The 21,172-nt window shown below is 42.6% G+C and overlaps 1 protein-coding gene across 1 annotated transcript in view; it reads left to right on the top strand.

Moving 5' to 3' along the window:
* The window catches only part of LOC115264094 (elongation of very long chain fatty acids protein AAEL008004), a 103,108-nt gene that overhangs the window by 31,194 nt on the left and 50,742 nt on the right, over positions 1 to 21,172 (top strand). The window lies entirely within an intron of this gene.

Raw genomic sequence — 21,172 nt, 5'->3', positions numbered from 1 at the left:
GGGGAGCTGGCAAGGTAGCCACCAGCGGATGCCCAACAATCAGTCGTTCGGGTCCGACGCGGGTTGCATGCGGTCGGGTTTTCGGTAAAGCCACTTCCGAATTTGTGCACGTAGGCATATTCCGCCGTTTGGGGGGGGCTTGTGAGCGCGAACCAATGCATTTAAATGGCGTTTGCACTACAGTCGTGATGGAGAAATTTTTTCGCTGCATAATTGTGTCGTTGGAAGGAAGTGGGTCATGCGATTGGAAATGCTGCCGATTTGATTGACTCGTTGTTGACAATGACGGGCTAGATTTTGTAGCGTTGATGCATTGGACAGACAAACGACTTCAAAGTTTTGAACTGAAGTAAATCCATTCAGCTTAAAAGCACGACAACGTTGTCAGCTTTTCGCAGTTGCAACACATGCACGGAAACGTCATTCTTATATGTCACAGGTGCTCAAAAATACATAAATTCTTCAACAGCTCCAAACACATCCCCATTAATCATTACTTCAGCACTAACATCACTAAGCCTGTCTCTGCATCTTCCCGCAATCATGTACCTTATATTGGTCGAGTTTATTGTCAAGCATATCATCGCGTTCTTCCTCTTCAGAAGAGCAAAAACTTCCTGTGCTATCTTACGATTAATTTCGCCAGAAAACCATGTTGTGACACTACCTGCCAAAGCTCAATTGTTTTCATCACAATTGTGGTGAATCAACAAAATTGCATTGCTAGAATTGCACTTTGAGAATAAGTGGAGTGTCCCAGCCCTTATTCATTTGGATCTCAGTGCAATTGGTACCAGCTCAGATCAATAACGGAGTAGCAACCATTGACATGTATAGTCAGATTTGATCGTTTTTGTTTTGATCAATTGTGGTGAATCAACAAAATGTATTCCTATGGAACACATGGGGACATCCGCAGGTTAAACATGTTTGAGGGTTTGACTCCTTATTCAGCAAGCTGATTCATTTGATAGCTGTGAATCCGATTATGGAACTTCATATCATTTAATATGTAACTGTCCAGTTTTTGCGCAATTGCGTTTCCGAGTACTTGGGAAACACTTATTAGGTGAAACTGACTTCAGAAACCTGAATCTTCAGGACGTTCTGTTGTTCTTGACCCGCTGTGGTAAAGAGCTATAGGCTCTCTTTACGCTTTATGCATTATCACAGTGCCCTTCTCAGGGCGCTGTTCGAACCCATTGTGGCACGCTTATGCGTTATTACAGTGTCCTTTTCAGGACGCTATGTGAACCCATTGTGGTACGCTTTGCGAGTATGACGATCCTATTCCCTTACCTGTCCTTTCCCATGTCCTATCCTTTTTCCTTCCCTTCTCCGTCAGGTAAATGATGAATAGGCTCGTGTTCATGGCGATGGCACAAATTTCCCGAATGGAGGAGAACGTGCCTCTAGAGCCGACCTACTGATACCTGATACCTCAAGACTCCTTAGTCCATTCAATGTAACGGTGGTGTCAGTATACTTTCCGCATACAATAAAAGATCGAAACATCATAGATGCATTAGAAAAACTTGTAAAAACAACGTATCCATCATACATTATAGCAGGAGATGTGAATGCCTCTCACGAAGCTTGGAGTAGCTCTAAGTCAACGAAGAGAGGTAGAATGATTTTGTCTTGGGTAGTCAAAAATCAAATGATCGTTCTAAACGATGGATCTCCAACTTGTATAAATGAAGCGCGTGGATCTTTATCCGCCATCGACATCACTATTGCTTCGCATAATCTGGCCTTCAAGTTCATCAGGGAAGCTGCAGAGGATACTATAGGAACTGATCACATACCGATTTCCCTGAAAACGAATGAGACGTCAACCTACTATTAGAGCCCAAAACGGTGGCTATACAAAGATGCAAATTGGAAGGAATATGAGCGAAAAATTGAGAAACTAGCAGACCATGATAGTACCGGCGAGACCATTATTGAACGCACTATTTATCAAGCAACAATGTCTTCAATACCACGAACATCTGGAAAACCATGTGGCAAATTAGGTATCTGGTGGACGGATGAGGTGAAAGCAGTTGAAAAGGCTCGCCGAAAGGCATTACGTGCACTGAGAAAGGATAGATACAGACGACCCTCGAAGGAATTATTGTCTCCAAGAATTTCAGAGAACCAGACGGAAATCTCGAAAAGTTATTACCAGTGTCAAACAGGAATCCTGGGTTCAGTTTTGTGAACGTTTTGCACCTACAACTGGAGCGGATCAAATATGGAGCAACTTCAATAGACTATGCGGCAGGAAGTGTAATGGAAACAAAAGTTTTATTATAAACAACAAGCATGTCACCGATCCCGCCAAGATCGCTGAACATTTCGCCGATATTTTCGAAGAAAACACTGCAGACACTACCAACACCGAGCAAACCGAGGGCCAATAGGTTCAATCAGACTCGAACTCCGAATGCGACGAAAGTGACCCGCCTGAAATGGACAAACTGGACAGCGAATGTAGTCTCTAGGAACTGTTGAGCGCAATCGATTCGACGAAAGGCTATTCGACAGGGAAGGACCAAGTAGGCTACCCTATGATCAAAAGGCTTCCTTCATCTGGCGAACTAGCAATGCTGAACGCGTTTAATAAAACATGGACCAAAAGACGTTTCCCTGAGAGTTGGAAGAAGGGGTTTTTTGTTCCAATACCGAAACAAGGAGAAAAATCTAAATTCGCTTCCAATAACCGTTCAGTAACTCTGTTGAGATGTATTGGCAAAATCTATGTAAAGCCTACGTAAAGCCTACGATAGGACTTGGCGTCCTCAGATCTTGAAAAGCGTGGGAGTAAACATGTTCAAATGTATCGAAGGATTTCCTTACAGATCGTACATTTCATGTCAGTTTCGGAGGTAAACTTTCGAATCCTCAATTTCAGGAAACGGGCGTACCACAAGAATCAGTCTTTTCAGTGACCCTGTTCACTCTGGTCATGGATACAATATTTGAGTCTATTCCATAATGCGAGGTATGCACTTCAAACGGAATCGCTCAAGTAATTTTCGTTCAGTGCATTATTTTTCCGTGACCGGAATGGTCAAGATATTTAACACAGCAAGCCCCATTTGATTTGACGTTTCGTTTCAGCTCCGTACTAGGATCCGGAATAAAGCAACGCTTTCTCATTTCTTGAGCGATTCCTTGCCTGAATTTTCCACGCATCGAGATAGGCCAATAAATTTCTTGAGATACCCTGCGTACTACACATAAAACGTGAGAATCTTGCTCTATGCCGAGGATATATTGCTCATTTCCACTGGAAAACAAACGTTTGCCGCCAGAGTAAGACTGAGGAAAGCTATTGAGGCGGACCATATTTGGGCAACGAACAACCATTACGAACTTTCTGCAAGCAAATCATTGTTGCTACATGTTAGCTAAAGGAAACACTCCCAGGTGAAAACAGAAGAACAGATTTGAAATCAAACCGTGAAAAAATTCGAGACGTACCGTCAGCGAGGATCCTTGGAGTAGAATTGGATAGGCGCTGCACGTTCAAAAAAAAACACTGCAAGATGGCCGTTCAATGTGTTAAAAAGCGATTAAACTTCATTAAAGCAATTGGATATCACGCTACCAGAGAAGTTCTGTGGCGGTTAGGAAATGCCATCTGTATTTCAAAGCTGTTATACCACGGGATCGAATTATTCGGAAATGTGTCAAGCCTTACCAATCCCCGTTCAACCAACTCCTGCGAATGACATCCGGTGCTTTTCGTACATCACCTGCGATAGCCATGAGCCATGGCTGTAGAAAGCGGAGTACTGCAGGATATTTTTGGCAGAAGCAGCAGCAATAGCTACAGCAATGAAATATGCATCGAAAAAACCAACCGTTGTTTTATCTGCCTCAGCAAGTTGTTTGAAAACGTTGGAAAGTGGTAAATGTCGGAACTCCAGCACACAATCCATCGAGTCAAGCATCGGCAACAAAAAAAAATCACTTTTTGCTGGGTTCCGGGTCACACAGGCATCAAGGGAAATGAAGAGGCCGATCGAGCTGCATATAGAAGAAGACCTTCGCGATTATCAGTACATGACGTTCCAGCATCGGATATTGTCAAATGGGTTTCAAAAGAGCTTTGGAAGAAACATCAACGTAAATGGACTAACGAACACCATCACCATTTAGCATCTATTAAACCGCAAGTTAGGAAGTGGAAAGATCGATTGAAGCGGAAGGAACAAATAGCTTTAACAAGATGTCGATTAGGACATTCCAGAATAACGAAAAGCCACATTTTTATAAAGCTTGCACCAGATATATGTGAAACATGTAATGATGAACTGAACATTAACCACATATTAACGAGGTGCAAAAAGTTTGATAATATCAGGGAAAATATAGGAATTAGGTTGAATCTACAAGAAGATTATGCTGAAAATCGATATTTTATTCATTTATAACGGGGACTTGGATTTGAGACGTCAAAAACGCAGTAGGCAAAGTTTGCCAGGTACAGCTAGTATCTTCATGAAAATCTAGTAGCGTGGCAGTAGCTACTCGCTTCCGCGCTTAGGAATTTCAACTGGGGTCGGACAAAGCTCCGTTATGCAGGACTTTGCATAACGCAGCCTCGTACTGCGCTTCGATAAGGTTGGCGTTTTTATCTTAAGCTGCCTTGCGTCTCAGAACGCTCCACAGATTTTCGTGGTTCAGACGATCGAAAGCCTTTTTTTGTAGCCAACGAATACCAAATAGAGGTACCCTTCGAATTCGTTGACCTGCTCCAGAATGATACGGAGCATGACAATATGGTCCGCACATGATACGGCAAGGAATCCTGCCTGCTGCCGCCGGAGAGTCGCGTCTATCTTTTCGAGATGTTGATGGTTAGTCGGACGTTGGAACTTGAAGAAGTTGTTCGAAGTGCTCAAACCAACGCAACGGTTTAGCTGGTCAGTTGGGTCGGTGAGTAACTATTCAGTAGCGTCTTTCACTGGGATCCTCGGATTCATCCTTGCTCTGCCCAGGTATCGCGAGATATCATAAAAGAGGCGGATATCGCTGGTTGAGGCAGCTTTCTCCCCTTCGTCACCCATGGAGTGCACCCACGCTCGTTTTTTTTTTTTCATTTGCAGCAGTGTTTGACTTCCTTTTCTATAGAGCCGAATACCGTTGACGAGACTAGTATTTGACTGCTCTGGTTCTTGCCCGCTTAATCGAGGCCTTTGCTTCACCTCAGTCTTCCGCCAGGTTGCATCAGTGATCCAATCTTTTCGCTGAGTGCGCAAGCTCACCCAATAAACGCATTCCTAATGGCTGTCCACTGCTCTTCTACAAGTTCGTCATCGAATGATCTCTTCACAGCTGGATCTTCTAATCGGTGTGTACTGAATCGTCGTTCGAGTGTTTCCTCCTGCCGCTGGATCCGAGCAATAGGTAGCCGGATCTGGCCGATCTGATGGTGATGATCAGACGCGATGTCAGCTCTGCGTTAATTCCGGACATCGAGTAAGCGCCGTCTTTTTTTTGTCTGTATTAAAGAGATTTTTAACCCTAGGCTAGTTCATCTCGGGACCCACGCTTTACTTCCCTTCCGAAGGAAGACCTCACATTATGTGAGTATGTCGGGAGTGGGATTCGATCCCAGGTCCTCGGCGTGATAGTCTTGTGTTCTAACCACCACACCAGGTCCGCTCCAAAGCGCCGTCTCCATGTCTGATGCAGATGTGGTCGATTTGGTTCGAGCCCCTAACAGTGGTGGAATTACTCTCATCATGAAGCAATGGGGCACGTTCGGTGTAGTACTAGATTTGTAGTAATGAGCTGAATTTTAGTATGGTGAGAAGGTCAATTCTCCGTTTCTGCAATGAAATGGTGCAAAAAGCGTGGGTATTATGATTCCTTGCCTAATTTGATGCTGTTTGAGCAAAACTTTGGATAACTATGTTGTTTATGTTGCAAGAAATGGAGAAAACAACAACACTGTTGCCCAAAGTTTTGCTCAAACAGCACCAAATTAGGCAAGGAATCACAATACCCACGCGTTTTGCACTATTTCATTGCAGAAACGGAGAACTGACCTTCTCACCATAGTAAAATTCAGCTCATTACTACAAAACTAGTACTTCACCGATCTGTCTTATTCGCGAGTGTAAAGCCAACACAAGGTTTATTCACGATTCCGAGAGTAAACAGTGTGTGAGTTTATTCGCACCCGCTTGCTTCGTGAGTAAGAAGCATAACAAAAACAGAAACACTCATGAGTTTTTATTCGTGAAGAAATAGTAGAGGTGCGGGAAGTGCATTTTATTGTGTTTATAATAGCAAATCTAGTGATTATCCAACATAAACTAATGCTTTATGCTTCATTGTTCCTGAAAAGCAGCACTGCCAGTCGTTAAAATGCGTTTTTCGTCAAAATGCAAAAAACTCACGAAGCTTCGCAAATCACATGCGAGTGCTTGCCAGCTTCGTTTACTCACGAATAAAGAAGTGCGAGTATTCTCGGGCCCCTGTTGTTCGCGAGTATGTTTGTTTTGGTTTGTGTCTGCTCAGCTGCAGTCTTCATCATTTTCCATCTCTGGCCCCCAATCACCAGGTCCGTTGTTGTCACAAAACTCAACAAACAGCTCGCTGTTTTCGATAACATTCAATTCACTGTAAAAGTTCTCCTTGTCCTGTTGTTCGGTAGCATCAGTCGGTGCGTAACTTTGGATTATCATGAGGTTGGAAACCCCGAGTTCTGAATTTGGTAGTTATGGTAATCTTTTTTTTTTTTTAAATTGGCTCCCACTTGATAAGCACCGCTTGTGCCTGGGCGCTAAGTACCTGGAAAAAACCTGGAAAACCGGGAATCCTCAGGGAATTTTATTTAACAGGGAAAAACCTGGAATACTCAGGGAAATTTTGCACCGATGAAAAAACCATAAAACATTGGGTCGTATGAAAAAAAGAAGCGAATTTTATTACTTAGAAAATCGGCTACAACGATTTTCCCAGAAAGTCTGTCAGGGTTTCTTTCTGGAATTTCTTTGGAAATACCTCTTGAAATTCCTCCCAGGAATTTTTACACGATTCCTTCCGTATTTTTTCACGCCATTTGTCCTGGTTTTCCTTCCGGATTCCTACCAGCATTTTCCCAAGATTCGAACATTTCTTTTCGGAATTCTTCCTTGAGCATCTTCTAGGATTCCGGAATTCCGATTGATTTCTTTTGGAATTTTTACATACAGAAATTCATATCATACAGATCATACATAATTTCTCCAGAGATTTTCCTGGTATTGCTGCCAGAGTTCCCGTGGGTTTCTACCAGGATATATCCCGAGATCTCCACAAGAGTTTCTCTCAGGATATACCGCAGATGTTTTCGCGGAATTTCTGTTAGTGTTTCTCTCGGGATTCCTCTTGAAGGACTTAGTCCTGGGATTTCTACTAAAGCTCTTCCACCAATTTCAAGGAGTTTTTCACAAATTTTCTGCAAGAATTCCTTTCGGGATTTCTTTAAAAACTGTGATTTCTTCAAGAAATTTAGCTTTCTTCTAGAGTTGCTCCTTAGATTCCTACAGAAGTATGTATACCCTATATATTTCCCAAAGGTTCTCATGGGATTTTTTTTAGATTTCTCTCGGAGCTTCTGAGAGAAAGATTTCTTCCGGGGTTAATCCTGGGATGTCTCTCAAAGTTTTTCAGATTTTATCCTGGACTTTCTCCTAAGATGTTTTAGAGTCTTCAGGGATTTCTGCAGGAGCTACTGCTGGTATTTCTCATGGAGTTCGTGCCGTATTTTTTTTAGATATTTCTTGCAGTGATCCACCTGAGATTATTTTCCTACAGATTTTCTTGGGATTTTTCCCAGATCCGAGATTCTGGATGCTCCTCTTTGGAATTTCTTTAAAAATTTCTCCCGAAGTTCTTGCAGGATTTTTTGAAAGAGTTTTTCTCGGAATATCTCCTTGGATAACTTACGAAATTTCTTATAAGAAATTCCCGGTGAAATATCAGAAGGAATGCCGGTCAAATTTTGCGAAAATCTCCAGAAAGACTTATTGGAGAAATCTCGAGAGGAACTACGAAAGAAAGCCTGAGAGAAACTGGGAAATCTCGGCAAAATTTCCGGAACTTATCCCAGGATGAAATATTAAGGAAATTTAAGAAGAAACTCTGAAAATCTCTAAAAGTAATCCCAGGAGAAACTACGTGCGAAATCCCGTAAGGAAATCCACGAGGAATATCTGAAAAGTGTTTCTGGAAGAAATCCCTGGAAGAACTTCTGCAAAAATCCCTACAGAAACTCTTGGAAAACTATCCCGAAACCACTAAGATAAATTCCTGGAAGAACTTTGGATAAAATTTGGAAAGATCTCCGGGAAGAATCCAGCGAGAAACTCTGGAAGAAAGTCTGGGGGTACATACTCTAGCAGAAAGCTCGAAAAACCTGAAAAATCTCGGAAGGAGCTATTTATGGAAGCAAATACGTAAAAACCTGCGGATATTCTTGGGAAACCTGAAAAAAGCCAGATTTTTTTTGATAATTTCAAGGAAAAACTGCGAGAAACTCGGATTGAATTTAAGGACAAACGTCTTGAAACCCCGCTTCAACAGTGCTTCAGAACTTCAGACGCACAAATTTCAAGAAGCAAGCTTCAAACAACAGTGCATTTTATTATTCTGTTCTTGCTCACTTGTAATAAGCTTAAAATAAGAAGATCAGGTGCGCTGGTTTTGTTTACGAAGAGATTTGTGCCCTCGAAATCGTGAGTAGGTACCAAAGTCGGCCATTGTGGCGGCCATTTTGGGATTCTAACAAGTCTGTCCTTAAGGCGAAACTGGAAGCATTTCCTCATTTTCTTGGTTTTTGATTTTTTATTAAATATCGAAGCAATATTTTCAAAATCGTGCACACGTAGAGCATGGATCAAGGTATCTTCTGATTTTTTTTGTGGTGGAAAGAGTTTCCCATTTTTTCAGAAACCATTTTTAGGTGAAATTATATTCAAAAATGGTTTCTGCAAAAAAGAAAAACATTTTCCACCACGAAAAAAAAATAATCAGGAGATACCTTGATCCATACTCTACATGTGCACGAAAACCGATTTTGAAAATATTGTTTCGTTGTTTTATAAAAAAATCAAAAACCAAAAAGTGAGGAAATGGATCCAGTTTCGCCTTAAAGGAGGAATTCTGAGAGTATTTGAAGGAAGAATTTCGAAATCTCAACATTACTACACTACCAGCACAGAGTACAAACATCCAAGTTCAATTTCAAAACTGTGTATGGAATTTAACGGTCATATAATCTGTGGAATAACTGATTGAACTCCTGAATGTTTTTTCCTGATTTTTTAGAGTATTCGGATGTCATTGTAGGTGGAAAAGCAATTTCTTGCAATCAGTCCAAAAGAACTTTTGGGAAAAGTTTAGAAATATTCCTCAACCGATTTTTCCAATATATTCAAAAGAGTTTCGTTAAACAGTTCTTGAAAAAAATCAGCGATTTTGTAAAATCTCTTGGATAAAAAAACTTGTGCATTTCTCTTTAAAATATTAAACTTAAGTTTTGAGGATATTTCTGTATAGTTTTTGAGAAGTATAGAAATTTTATAAAATTTCGGATAATTTTTGATTTATCAACATTTAAAATTTCCCCCTGGAAAAAGCTGGAAAACTCAGGGAATTTTATTTTGTCTTATGAGTAGACACCCTGAAGTAGGAAACCAACTCCTCGGTGTCGGGGCGCATTGTCGTCTTCAATACCGGATTATTACAATACCTGTCAATGGGCTTAACTTAGTCCCAGGATTGCGAGCTTCATGCGCCGTGCCTCGCTTGTGCCACCTGGCCTTACTGAGCTTTTATTCTTCAATTCTTGTCCGTTGTTTCATGCGTAAAGTCTATACGGGTAAATCGGTTTCGCCATTTGATCCAAGTTGAAACCTAACTTGATACTAACATCAGCTTCAGTCTTTTCCCAAGATATCCCGAAATTGCTGACGCTTTCATTTCATTCATCAGTCACTGATCGCCCACATGGACACAAACGGTATTCGCCATTAGCTCCCGGATTCCGAATGAACTCGGAGGAAGATGCTAATCAAATTAGCAAACGACTCCCCCATCTCATGTAGCAGCCAGTGTCATCATTTGATCCGATGGACAAGCGGTGCTACATGTGTTGAATCCACTTTCTAGTGCACAAACAGGTTTTGCTGGACAGTTCAAGATATACGCTACCGCTCAGGAATCATATTTAACGCATGTTCTTTTGCTAGAACCAATAACTGCAAGCTGAGCACTATCCAAGAATTATTGCGAATTTCTAAACCTGATTTCGGATGAGTTTGCGCACCCTTTATAGATAGATTGAAGGTGTGATCCTATAGCATAGTCTTTCTAATTCAAGAACCAACCGGGACGCTTCGCACACACAACGAACGGCCGCTGCGCGTCCCGAAAATCATTCGATGTAAACCTGTTGGACAAGTTTCTGGCCTCAAAACCTCCCGAGACGTGTGGTCGCCGGCCCTGCCAATTCGTGGAATAAAATTGACAGGAACGCCTTTCGATATTTTATATCTTGTATTTGTTTTGCTTGGCGTTACGTTCCAACTAGGACAGAATCTGTTTCTCAGATTAGAATGTTCTATGAGCACTTTCATAGTTACAGAATTGAGAGATCTTTTAGCTACATTCGTCATTGTTGTACTCGTATATCGTGTGGTAGGCACGAAGATACTCTAGAATCGATGAAATTATGAAAGTTCTCAGTACGAAAAGTTCCTGGGCGAACCCAGACATCCTCAGCATAATCTTGCTTGTATAGCTATGCGTACCGCTTCGGCTATATGGACCCAACTCTACACCTGTTTTCTAGAGGAGTTGACCATGGCAATAAAACCTAGCCCACCGAGATTGATCGGTATTGATTGATCTTTCATCTTAGAAAGGGGTTGAAACAGCACAGCCAGCCATTTCTACAGTGGGCAATAACTCATCCTCGTTATCCCCGGCCAATTTTATCTTGGACTCGGCCGCCAACGAGGGGCAATGGCCTCCCTCCTTTTCACAGCATCATGCCATAACCAGTTTTCATTTTCGTGATGAAATCCAAAAATTTAGCACGTGTTTTTCGGAACTCTACATCGAAACCGGAATACATCGTCAGCTTGGCTCGAGCGATCTTGGGACGGCGGTTGACGTTGTTCTATTTGAACTTTGGTCTTTGCAAGTCACAAAAAAAGGTTCGATGATGATGTTCGAACGGGATGTTTGCCCACATCGAACTATCACGTTGGAGGTTTGCAGATGATTGGCACCTCTCCCCGTGTCGTCAATTGTGGTTCTATCGTAAACATTTGCTTTCCGAGCGAAAAAAAAACGCAAGTACACAGAGTAGCGAGTTGAGTACAAAAAACATTGCTATAGATCGAAGATGATTTTGCTGGAAATCCGTGTTTGCTGAGAACTTTTTACGCTGACGCGGACGATCGCTTTTGTGATCCGGCAAGTTCGAAGGTAAACACACGTTGTTTCGAGCTCCAATGGCGACGTCTCCGGCCGGGCCCCACGTGAGCACCTTGAAAGGTCTTTCCGAGTTTGCTGGTTCTGCCGACGAGAGGAGGCTGATGCTTTTTGCAAACGCGCAGTATTTCGATCTTGAATTTTTTTTCTCGCCACCACTTTGCTGGCTTCGTTGGTCGATCATCGGTCAAGAGCGTTCCGTCATTGCGCCTGGGTACTTTAAGTCAAGTGTACGTTCTGCACTCTGGGATGTTAGCGCGGCCGTTCTGAGACGTACTTTGAGAAGACAAATTGAGGAGGGGTTGATTTTATCTGCTTGCTTAGCAAAAACTGATTAGCGATGCTATGGGAGCTCACGATCTTGGAAATCATCTGAAGTGATTGTGGTGGCGATGATCGTCAGTCGGCGGTTTTTTGCAAGACGATGTACAAATTGACGCGGATATCGATGAGTGTAATTGTTCACTTAAAAATACCACCTGGGCACTTTTGTAACTTTTTGCAACTACGGCAAGATCATGGCCACATAAACATCTACCTATCTTTGTAAAAGTGATGAATACCGACAGTTCAATCAAGATAATTCGCCAATTGTTGAACTGTTGGTACTGATATTTTTGTTTTGTTTTTCTGAAAAATATCCAGTCAACGTCTAGATCCAGCCATTTTTATACTTCTCATATAATAAAAGAATTCCATTTTCTAAGAAAAAAATATAGAGTGTTTTCTAAGAAAAAATAGAGTATTTGTATCGAAAGACTGGAATCCAAATGTTGCACGCATGCTTAAGCAAGCTCATCCTAATGTTGATCGATTTTCACTAATTGTTGAACGGCTCACTCCGGTAGTCGAAATTTCAAATTTTCTGTAACATATTTGTCAGATTTTCATTTTTATGTTTCATGGGAGTTTCGGAAGGGTTTCGGAGCGGTTCGTTAGGACTGCTAGAAGGCATTTCAAAACTTGTCAGGGGCTTTCAGTAAGGTTTCGGGAGGGGCTTCCTAGGCATTCAGAGGAGATTTGAGAGGCTTTCAACGAAATTTCAGGCGATTTTCAGAGGAGTTTCAAGACGTTTCAAGGTTTCAGGTGATATCACCCCTGGAATACCGCTGAAACTCTCTGGAACGCCCATGAACACACCTAAAACACCATGAGGTTTCTTGAACAGACCCCCCCCCCCACGATACCCCTGGAACACTCGTAAAATTCCTCAAAACCCTCTGGAACGTCTGAGATATCCTAACGCCTGTGAAACTTTCTGAAAGTCCATGAAAAGCCCCTAAAGCCCCTTGAAACCCCCTCGACACCACTGGAACGCCCCTGAAACCCCCCGAAATCCGATGGAACGTCCAAAAAGACTCCTGCGACCCCCTGAATCTCCCATGGAACACATCTGAAATCACCTGAAACTCCATTGCACAGCCAAGGAACAACCCTGGGTTTCCCTGAAACCCCTTGAATCCACTGAAACACATCTAAAACGTTCTAAAAACCCCACGGAATGATCATGAAAACCCCTGGAACGCTCCCAAAATGCTCTTAGAGCGTATCTGAAACCCCCTAATCCTCTATAGAATGCCACTGATCCCCATGGAACCGCTAAAGCCCCCTGGAACACTCCTAAAACCCCCTGAAACACTCCTAAAATCCCCTGAAACACTCATAAAACCCACTGGAACGCCCTTGGAATGCCTCTAAAACCCCCTGAAACTCCATGACACAGTCCTGAAACGCCCCATAGAACTTCCTGAAATCCTCTGAAGCCCAATGAACCACCCCTGAAACCCCCTGAAATCGCCCGGAACACTCCTGCAACACCCCTGGAACGCAACTGAAACTTCTTGAAACCCTCTGGGATGCTCCAGAAATCCCTTGAAAGACAAGTACCGAAAAATCAAAAAGAGAAATACTGCGAACCGATACCAATAGCAACGACCACAGCGAACAAAAAGGACTTGCGATTGGAAACTCGGTACGTGTATCTGCAGATCTCTTAACTGCACTGGAAGCACCCGCATACTCGCCTATCTACTGAAGGACCGCGGGATCGGCATCGTAGCGGTGAAGGTGTGTTGGACAGGATCCATGGTGCAAACGTGTAGAGGTAATCATACCATCTATCAGAGTTGCGACAGCACACGCGAGTTGGGCAGAGCTTTCTTCATGATGAGCGATATGCAGAGGCGCGTAATCGGTCGACGAAAGAATGTGCAGGTTGAGGATCATGGGGGCCGATTCTTCAACATCAGTATAATAAGCGTGCACAGCCCTCGTGAAGACGCAATTTACGCGCAGCTCGAACGCGAGTACGACCGCTGCCCAAGCCACGACGTCAAGATCACCATAGGAGACCTAATCGCTGAGATAGGGCATTAGTAACACCTTCCAGCAAATCCTTACACCTGGAGATCACCACGGCAAACGGAATCGCAAATCGACCACGTTCTGATTGATGAACGGCACTGCTCCGACATTATCGACGTCAGGACCTATCGTGGCGCTAACATCGACTCTAACCGCTACCTGCTGTTGGTCAAACTGCGCCCAAAACTCGCCGTCATTAACAATGAACAGTACCGGCGACTGACTCGGTACGATCTGGAGCGATTGAAGCAACCGGATGTCGCCACCGCATACGTACAGTATTTCAAGGCAGCGTTGCCGGACGAGGGTGTGCTCGATGTGGCCCCTCTGGAGGCCTGCTGGAGTACAGTCAAAGCAGCCATCAACAACACAGTCGAGAGCACGATCAACAACACAGTCGAGAGCACGATACATGGAACGGCCTCAACGGAGCGATTGATTTGACGAGGAGTGCAGAGCGGTTTTGGAGGAGAAGAACGCAGCGCGGATTGTAATGCAGCAGCATGGAACCTGACAGAATCTGGAGCGATACAGACAGAAGTGGAAGCAGCAGACCCACCTCTTCCGGGAGAAAAAGCGCTGTCTAGAAGAAGCGGAGTGCGAGGACATCGAATTGCTGTGTCGTTCTCATGGTACACGTAAGTTCTACCAGAAGCTCAACGCATCCCGCAAAGGCTTCGTGCCGCGAGCCGAAATCTGCAGGGATAAGGACGGTAGTCTCCTGGTGGACAAACGTGAGGTGATCGAAGGTGGAAGCAACACTCGACGAGCATCTGTATAGCGAAGAGAATGTACGCTCGGGGGCTCAAGGCTGCGAAGGAAATGACTACGTTAGTGTAGTAGAGAACGGGAACGAACCAACTTCCACGCTGAGGGAAGTTAAGGATGCCATCTACCACCCCAGAAACAACAAAACAGCTGGTAAGGATGGTATCGCAGCAGAACTCGTCAAAATGGGCCCGGAAAAGTTGGACGCCTGTCTGCATCGGTTAGTAATCAAGATCTGGGGAGCCGAACAGTTACCGGAGGAGTGGAAGGAAGGGATAATCTGCCCCATACACAAGAAAGGCGACAAGTTAATGTGTGAGAACCTTGGAGCGATCACCATTTTGAATGCCGCCTACAATGTGCTATCTCAGATCATCTTCCGTCGTTTATTACCTGAAGTATATGAGCTCGTAGAAAGTTACCAAGACGGTTTCATCGATGGGCGGTCGACAACGGACCAGATCTTCAATGTATGGCAAATCCTCCAAAAATGCCGGGAATACCAGTCAGTTCCCAACGCACCACCTGTTCATCGACTTCAAGGCGGCCTTCGAAGATATTGACCGCACAGAGCTATGGAAAATCATGGACGAGAACGGCTTTCCTGGGAAGCTGATCAGCAGACTGATCCAAGCAACGGTAGACGGTGTAATGTGACGAGCCGGGCTTAACAAGCGGGGTACGATTTACATAAAATCCGATCAATTTGTGTGCTTTGCGTACGACATAGATGCAACTGAGTGAGACTGGGCAAGCCTTGACAGCAATGTTACGATAGACAGAAATACCTTCAAAATGGTAGATAAAATCGTTTAGCCAGGATCTTTGCTAACGGAAGAAAGCTGCAGTTAAACAAGATTCTACTCCCGCTAAATGTTCCAAGTACAAGATTGGATGTCTTCTACGGACAGGAGACATGAATCATGCTGGAGGAGGACCTGCAAGCACTCGAATTGTACGAGCGACGCGTGCTACAGGCCTGGTAGCGAGTCACTATTTAGTGACTTGGTCAATATTTTCGTGTAAGTCACTATAAAGTCACTATTTTCAAGACTTTTCAACTAAAGTCACTTTTTCCGATAAAAAGTCACTATTTTCAACTATTTTCATTGTCCTAAAATTTTGTCTGTGAGAAGAGCAAAAAATGATATCTAAAAAAGTATCTAAAGCTTGGTGTTATTGGAGACAATAAAATGTCGAATCAACAAAGGTATGATGGCAAATTCATCAATCGTCTTTATAGAGGAGCTGACTTTGATTATTAGTGTTGCCTTTTTTTAAATATGATTCATGTGACTACATTTCAAACAGAAATTTGACAATAAGAATTCAGATGTTTTTAAGAAAATTACTGGCAAAATTACAGTGAGTATGCTGGAAGGCTTATGTTTCTTCGTATATATATGTAAGAACTTCTGTATGATTTTTTTGCAAGATCTTTCGTATTCTGGTGCCGTTCCTGGAAGAACTTCTGGTAGATTTCGTGAGCCTGATAAAATCACCAGGGTGCGAAGCCGCCATTTTTAAGAATCCAACATCTTGTAATAAACATTTGTGTATCCACAAAGGATTCCATTGTGGATACAAGATAGATGTTGGCTCCTGTCACCAGGGATGGCATGTCACGCAGAAACTGTGCCCATTTACGCTCATCTTTCACTGAACTTCTCACTTTCATTTTTCTTACAAAAGAGAAAGAGAAAAAACGCACAATAAAATGTACATAATTTCTCTCACGCAGAGTTTTTGTGCGGGTGATTAGAGTGCTGCGTGAGAGCAATGAGAGCCCGCAGATCATAATCCCAGTGCGCAATTTCTGCGCACACGCAGAAAAAAACAGAACTCAGTGCACACGCAGTGTGTTCAAAGGGGTCAGTGTTGTTTGAGCATTTGGTGAACCGAAAGCATGCCAGTGAGCCCAAAACCAGGGGTATCAAATCCTGTGATATCAGAGACAAGCATACGTCTTAAGCTGGTCAAGTACTTCCAGTTGATGGATATTTTGGTTCCAAATTCCACCAAAAGGCTGTGCTAGTGAGCTAACAAATTTTGTTTTTCAAATATATCAGGAAAATTTGCAAAAAATTGCAACGAAATTTCAATCTCATATATCTCATGATCCTGATTACTTAGAGAGTTGGTGTCTTCGGCAAAGTTGTTTGGCTGGTCAAGGACTAACCGATAATAAAACTTAAGGTTCAAAATTCCACCGCTAGGCGGTGCTAGTGAGTTAGCAAATTTTGTTTTTCATATATATCAGGAAAATTTGCAAAAAATTGCAACTAGCGCCGCCTAGCTGCAGAAACTTGAACCAAACGGTAATTATGCTGAAAGCCCTTGATATACCAAACAATTTTGCCGAAGACACCATCATTCTAAAGAATCAGAGTACTGAGATATGTGAAATGTAAAATTTGTACGCTCTCTTGCGCCGCCTAGCGGTGAAATCACGAAGCATACGGCCCATATTGTGAAAGCCCATGACCAGCTGAACTACTTTGCCGAAGAAACCAACTCTCTAAGTAATCAGGATCCTGAGATATATTGTATGGAAATTTTGTCAGTGTTGCATCTGCTTGTCTATGATATTATCACATAAATCACAGACAAATAGATATGTGACACTAACGAAATTTCAATCTCATATATCTCATGATCCTGATTACTTAGAGAGTTGGTGTCTTCGGCAAAGTTGTTTGGCTGGTCAAGGACTAACCGATAATAAGGCTTGAGATTCAAAATTCTACCGCTAGGCGGCGCTAGAGAGCAAACAAATTTTAAATGTCGCATATCTCAGCATCCTGATTTTGTAGAAAGATGGTGTCTTCGGCAATATTGTTTAGTAGACCATGGGCTTCCAGAATAATTACCGTTTGGTTCAAGTTTTTGCAGCTAGGCGGCGCTAGTTGCAGTTTCTTGCAAATTTTCCTGATATTTATGAAAAACAAAATTTGTTAACTCACTAGCACCGCCTAGCGGTGGAATTTTGAATCTTAAGTTTTATTATCGGTTAGTCCTTGACCAGCCAAACAACTTTGCCGAAGACACCAACTCTCTAAGTAATCAGGATCATGAGATATATGAGATTGAAATTTCGTTAGTGTCACATATCTATTTGTCTGTGATTTATGTGATATCTTATGTCGTTTTCGTTTTTGCGGTGCAGCTACACCGGTGCAGCACTTTTGCACCGAAAACGTTCGTTTTTGATTTTCGTGCTACACCGGTGTAGCACTTTTTCTGCACCGCTCATGATAGTGCAGCACTCAGAAAATCGGGAGTGTAGCAGGTGTACACCGCATCCACCAATCAGCGTTTGCAAAGTTGTCAATATTTTGGTTTGTATACACGCACACCAATGCAACTACACCAAAAACGTTCGTTTTTTCAGCGAAAAGTGTAGCACGAAACGGTGTAGCACCGTCGCAAAAACGAAAACGACATTAGACAAGCAGATGCATTTGCTACTAGACGGCGTAATAGTACTTTCATACTCCCTGTGGTACACGCAGTATTGCACTGGAAGTACGACTGAGTGCGCACTCAACGAATTTTTGTGTGCACATTTTCTGTGCGCACAAAATGTGCACGCAGAAACTGAAAAACATGCTTGTTCTATCATTTGTATGAGCACTCATTTTGAGTGTGCCGCTGATGGATGCCAGAGAGTGAGCGGCTGGTTTGTGTGTGAAAAAAGTTGCGTAGTTCACCCTCGCTCTCGTTGAAAGTCGTGTGTAGAGTGTATGTTTTCTCTTCTCACGTTTCGCACTGAGGAGCATGCCATCTCTGCCTGTCACATGCATTAGGTGGGATTAGGGTTGCCACATACGTGGATAAAATTCATTAAGGAATATCTAACATATACACCATCCTGGAAAAAGGTGGTTTAATCCCTCTAGAATGTGTGGAAAATGTTTTACAGTACTTCTCGAATATTTTCTGAAAAAATACCACAAAAAAGAATAACTCTGCATTCGGAAAATATTTATTGGTAAAAGTCTTTCATGTTTTTGTAGAAGTCCTGAATGATTTATAATTAAACTTCTTGAGAAATCTTCGAGATGGTACCACCCAAAAATCTGCAGAAAAATGTTTGGTTTGTTTCAGGAGTACCATAAAATAAACACTTTTATATTTGAAGAAAACTTTCTTCCCAGAGAAAAAACTGACAAAGTCCTCCCAAAATGTTTCTACATTTTTATTTCTAGGATAAACCCAATAATCAGCCGAGAACATGACTTTGCTATGCCAATGTCAGGCGCAATCAAATCAACATATTTTTTCTTGTATCCTTTTGATATTAAAAAAAGAGATAACTTATTGGACTAGAAAATGTTCGTAATGTTCAAGTTTTATGCTAACACATTTTCAACAAGTTTTCCTAGGATTTCTTTAGGAAATATCACATTGGAAGCATAGCCATTACCTAGGACACACCGCCACGAAATGTAAAAAAAAATAATATTTTTATTTTCATTCTTGGCATAATTTTCTCCAGGAGTTTTTGCAAATATCACTCCATAATATTTCCCTGAAATCTGTCTACAAGTACGAAGAAAATACCCGAAAATTATGTTCATAGAAATCTATTCAGCAACTCCTTCAATAAACCTCTGAGTGTTTCTTCTTGAATTCCTCAGATAAAATTGCCAAGCATTTCTTTATCAACCTGGAATAAGTGAAATTTTTTTTCTTGAAAATGTTCATTATACGAAACTTCTGGGTTTTCTGAATCAAACTCGTCCAACAATTTTTCATCACTAATATTTGTGTTGTGCCAAAAGTCACTATTTAGTCACTTTTTTGCTATCTGTAAGTCACTATTTGGTCACTATTTTCGAGAAATCGGTCACTAAATTAACTATTTTGACCATCAAATGTTGCTACCAGCCCTGCGCGTGCTAAGGGCGATCTTCGGTGGTGGTGCGTAATGGCGAAGGATGAACCACGAGCTAACTGCATTCTACGGCGAATCCAGCATCCAGAAGGTGACCAAAATCGGAAGGATACGGTGGGCGAGACATGTTTCAAGAACGCCAGAGAATAACCCTGCAAAGTTGGTATTTGCATGAAATTTGGATGGTAAATGACGACGTGGACCGCTGCTGACAAGATGGGCTGACCAGGTCGAGAGTAATTTTGCGAGTGTAGGACGTTCCCGAGGTTGGAGAAAAGCAGCAACCGAAATATGTGGCGTACCTACAATTGTGGACTCAGTCTTATCTATGTAAAGATATTGCACTTAATAAATATAATGAAATGAAATAGAATACATATAGGCATAGCCAGCAAAGACAATGATTACACTTTTTCTATAAAATCTACCCTAATAAACCAACACCATACACAGACCGTAAGGCAGACGGTTCAACAATACCGCATACTGTTCGAATTGTATCCCGAATGGGTGGTTAAGCACATCTTATGGTTATCGTTTATGCGGGTATATAAAATAGATACACAAGGTAGTTTTTCGACAGCTATTCAAGGGCAATCCTCAAATTACCCCGCGTCCAACGCCACCAAAAATGCGCTAAATGATTTACCATTGTCAAAAGTGCATCCAACCTCGTATTGCCGCCTGGTGGCGGCTCGTTTGAGGCACATTCATTCAAAAAAATCAGCAAACTCACACACTCACCCGGGGACCGGTTCCCATCGTTTAGCCGCATTTGGTGAATATGATGTAGGTACAATGCCGATCAGCAGCGATCATTCAGCGCGCGCGCGCGATCGACGAAAGTAAAAGTTGACGAACGAAGGACAAACCAATAACGTTACATAATCGCTCGATGGTTCGCGCGCATATTTCTCTCTCTCTCTCTGTCATGACAATACCAAAGGTCTATCTCTACGAGACTCTACAGAGAGGGTCTCTCTTTGCCGTTGAATTGCCGCCGCCGCCGCTAGCGCTTCTATGTTGACGGATGGCGATGCTAAGTAGTATCATCATTGTCGTGATTATCATGCCGACCGACACAAAACAGAAGGAGACATAAAGAGAAGGTTCCACTACGGTGCGGTGTTGAACCGTGCGGTAATTCGGCTAGGGGGCCAAAGACGGAAACCTTTCTTCCCCGGCGCGGCGGTCTCTACGGTTTGGTCATGACCTACTAAAACGGGATCCAACGGCGATGAATAAGGTGCGATGATCGTTGCAGAGAAAGAGAGTGCACAATCGGGAGAGAAAGTGAAAAATGAGAAAGAGAGCGGAATTTATCTTGTTCATGAACGAACGACGGACGGTGAACTGCGACACGTGACGTAATAGTTGTTGAAGAGAGGGAAAAATGTCGTGACATTTTTGAACTTGAGATCTGACTTGATCGGCTGTCGAAAAGCTGTAAGCTTGTTCGTCGCGTTAAATAAAGACAAATGTATTCAAAGGATCATGAGGCGGTCGATTTTTATCGACGCCAGAAAATTGTCGATCAAGTGACACAGAAAAACTTGTGTGCAGACACAGTTATTCGAACGCAACGGAGTCAACCATATCCATTACACTGTTGATCGATGCGGAAACGCATCCAGCAACACCCGCCGCCGTCGCCGT

The sequence above is a fragment of the Aedes albopictus genome, chromosome 1, assembly GCF_035046485.1.
Source record: "Aedes albopictus strain Foshan chromosome 1, AalbF5, whole genome shotgun sequence".
Taxonomy (NCBI): domain Eukaryota; kingdom Metazoa; phylum Arthropoda; class Insecta; order Diptera; family Culicidae; genus Aedes; species Aedes albopictus.
Note: the sequence above shows the minus strand (reverse complement) of the source record. Positions and strands in the feature narration are given on the sequence as shown.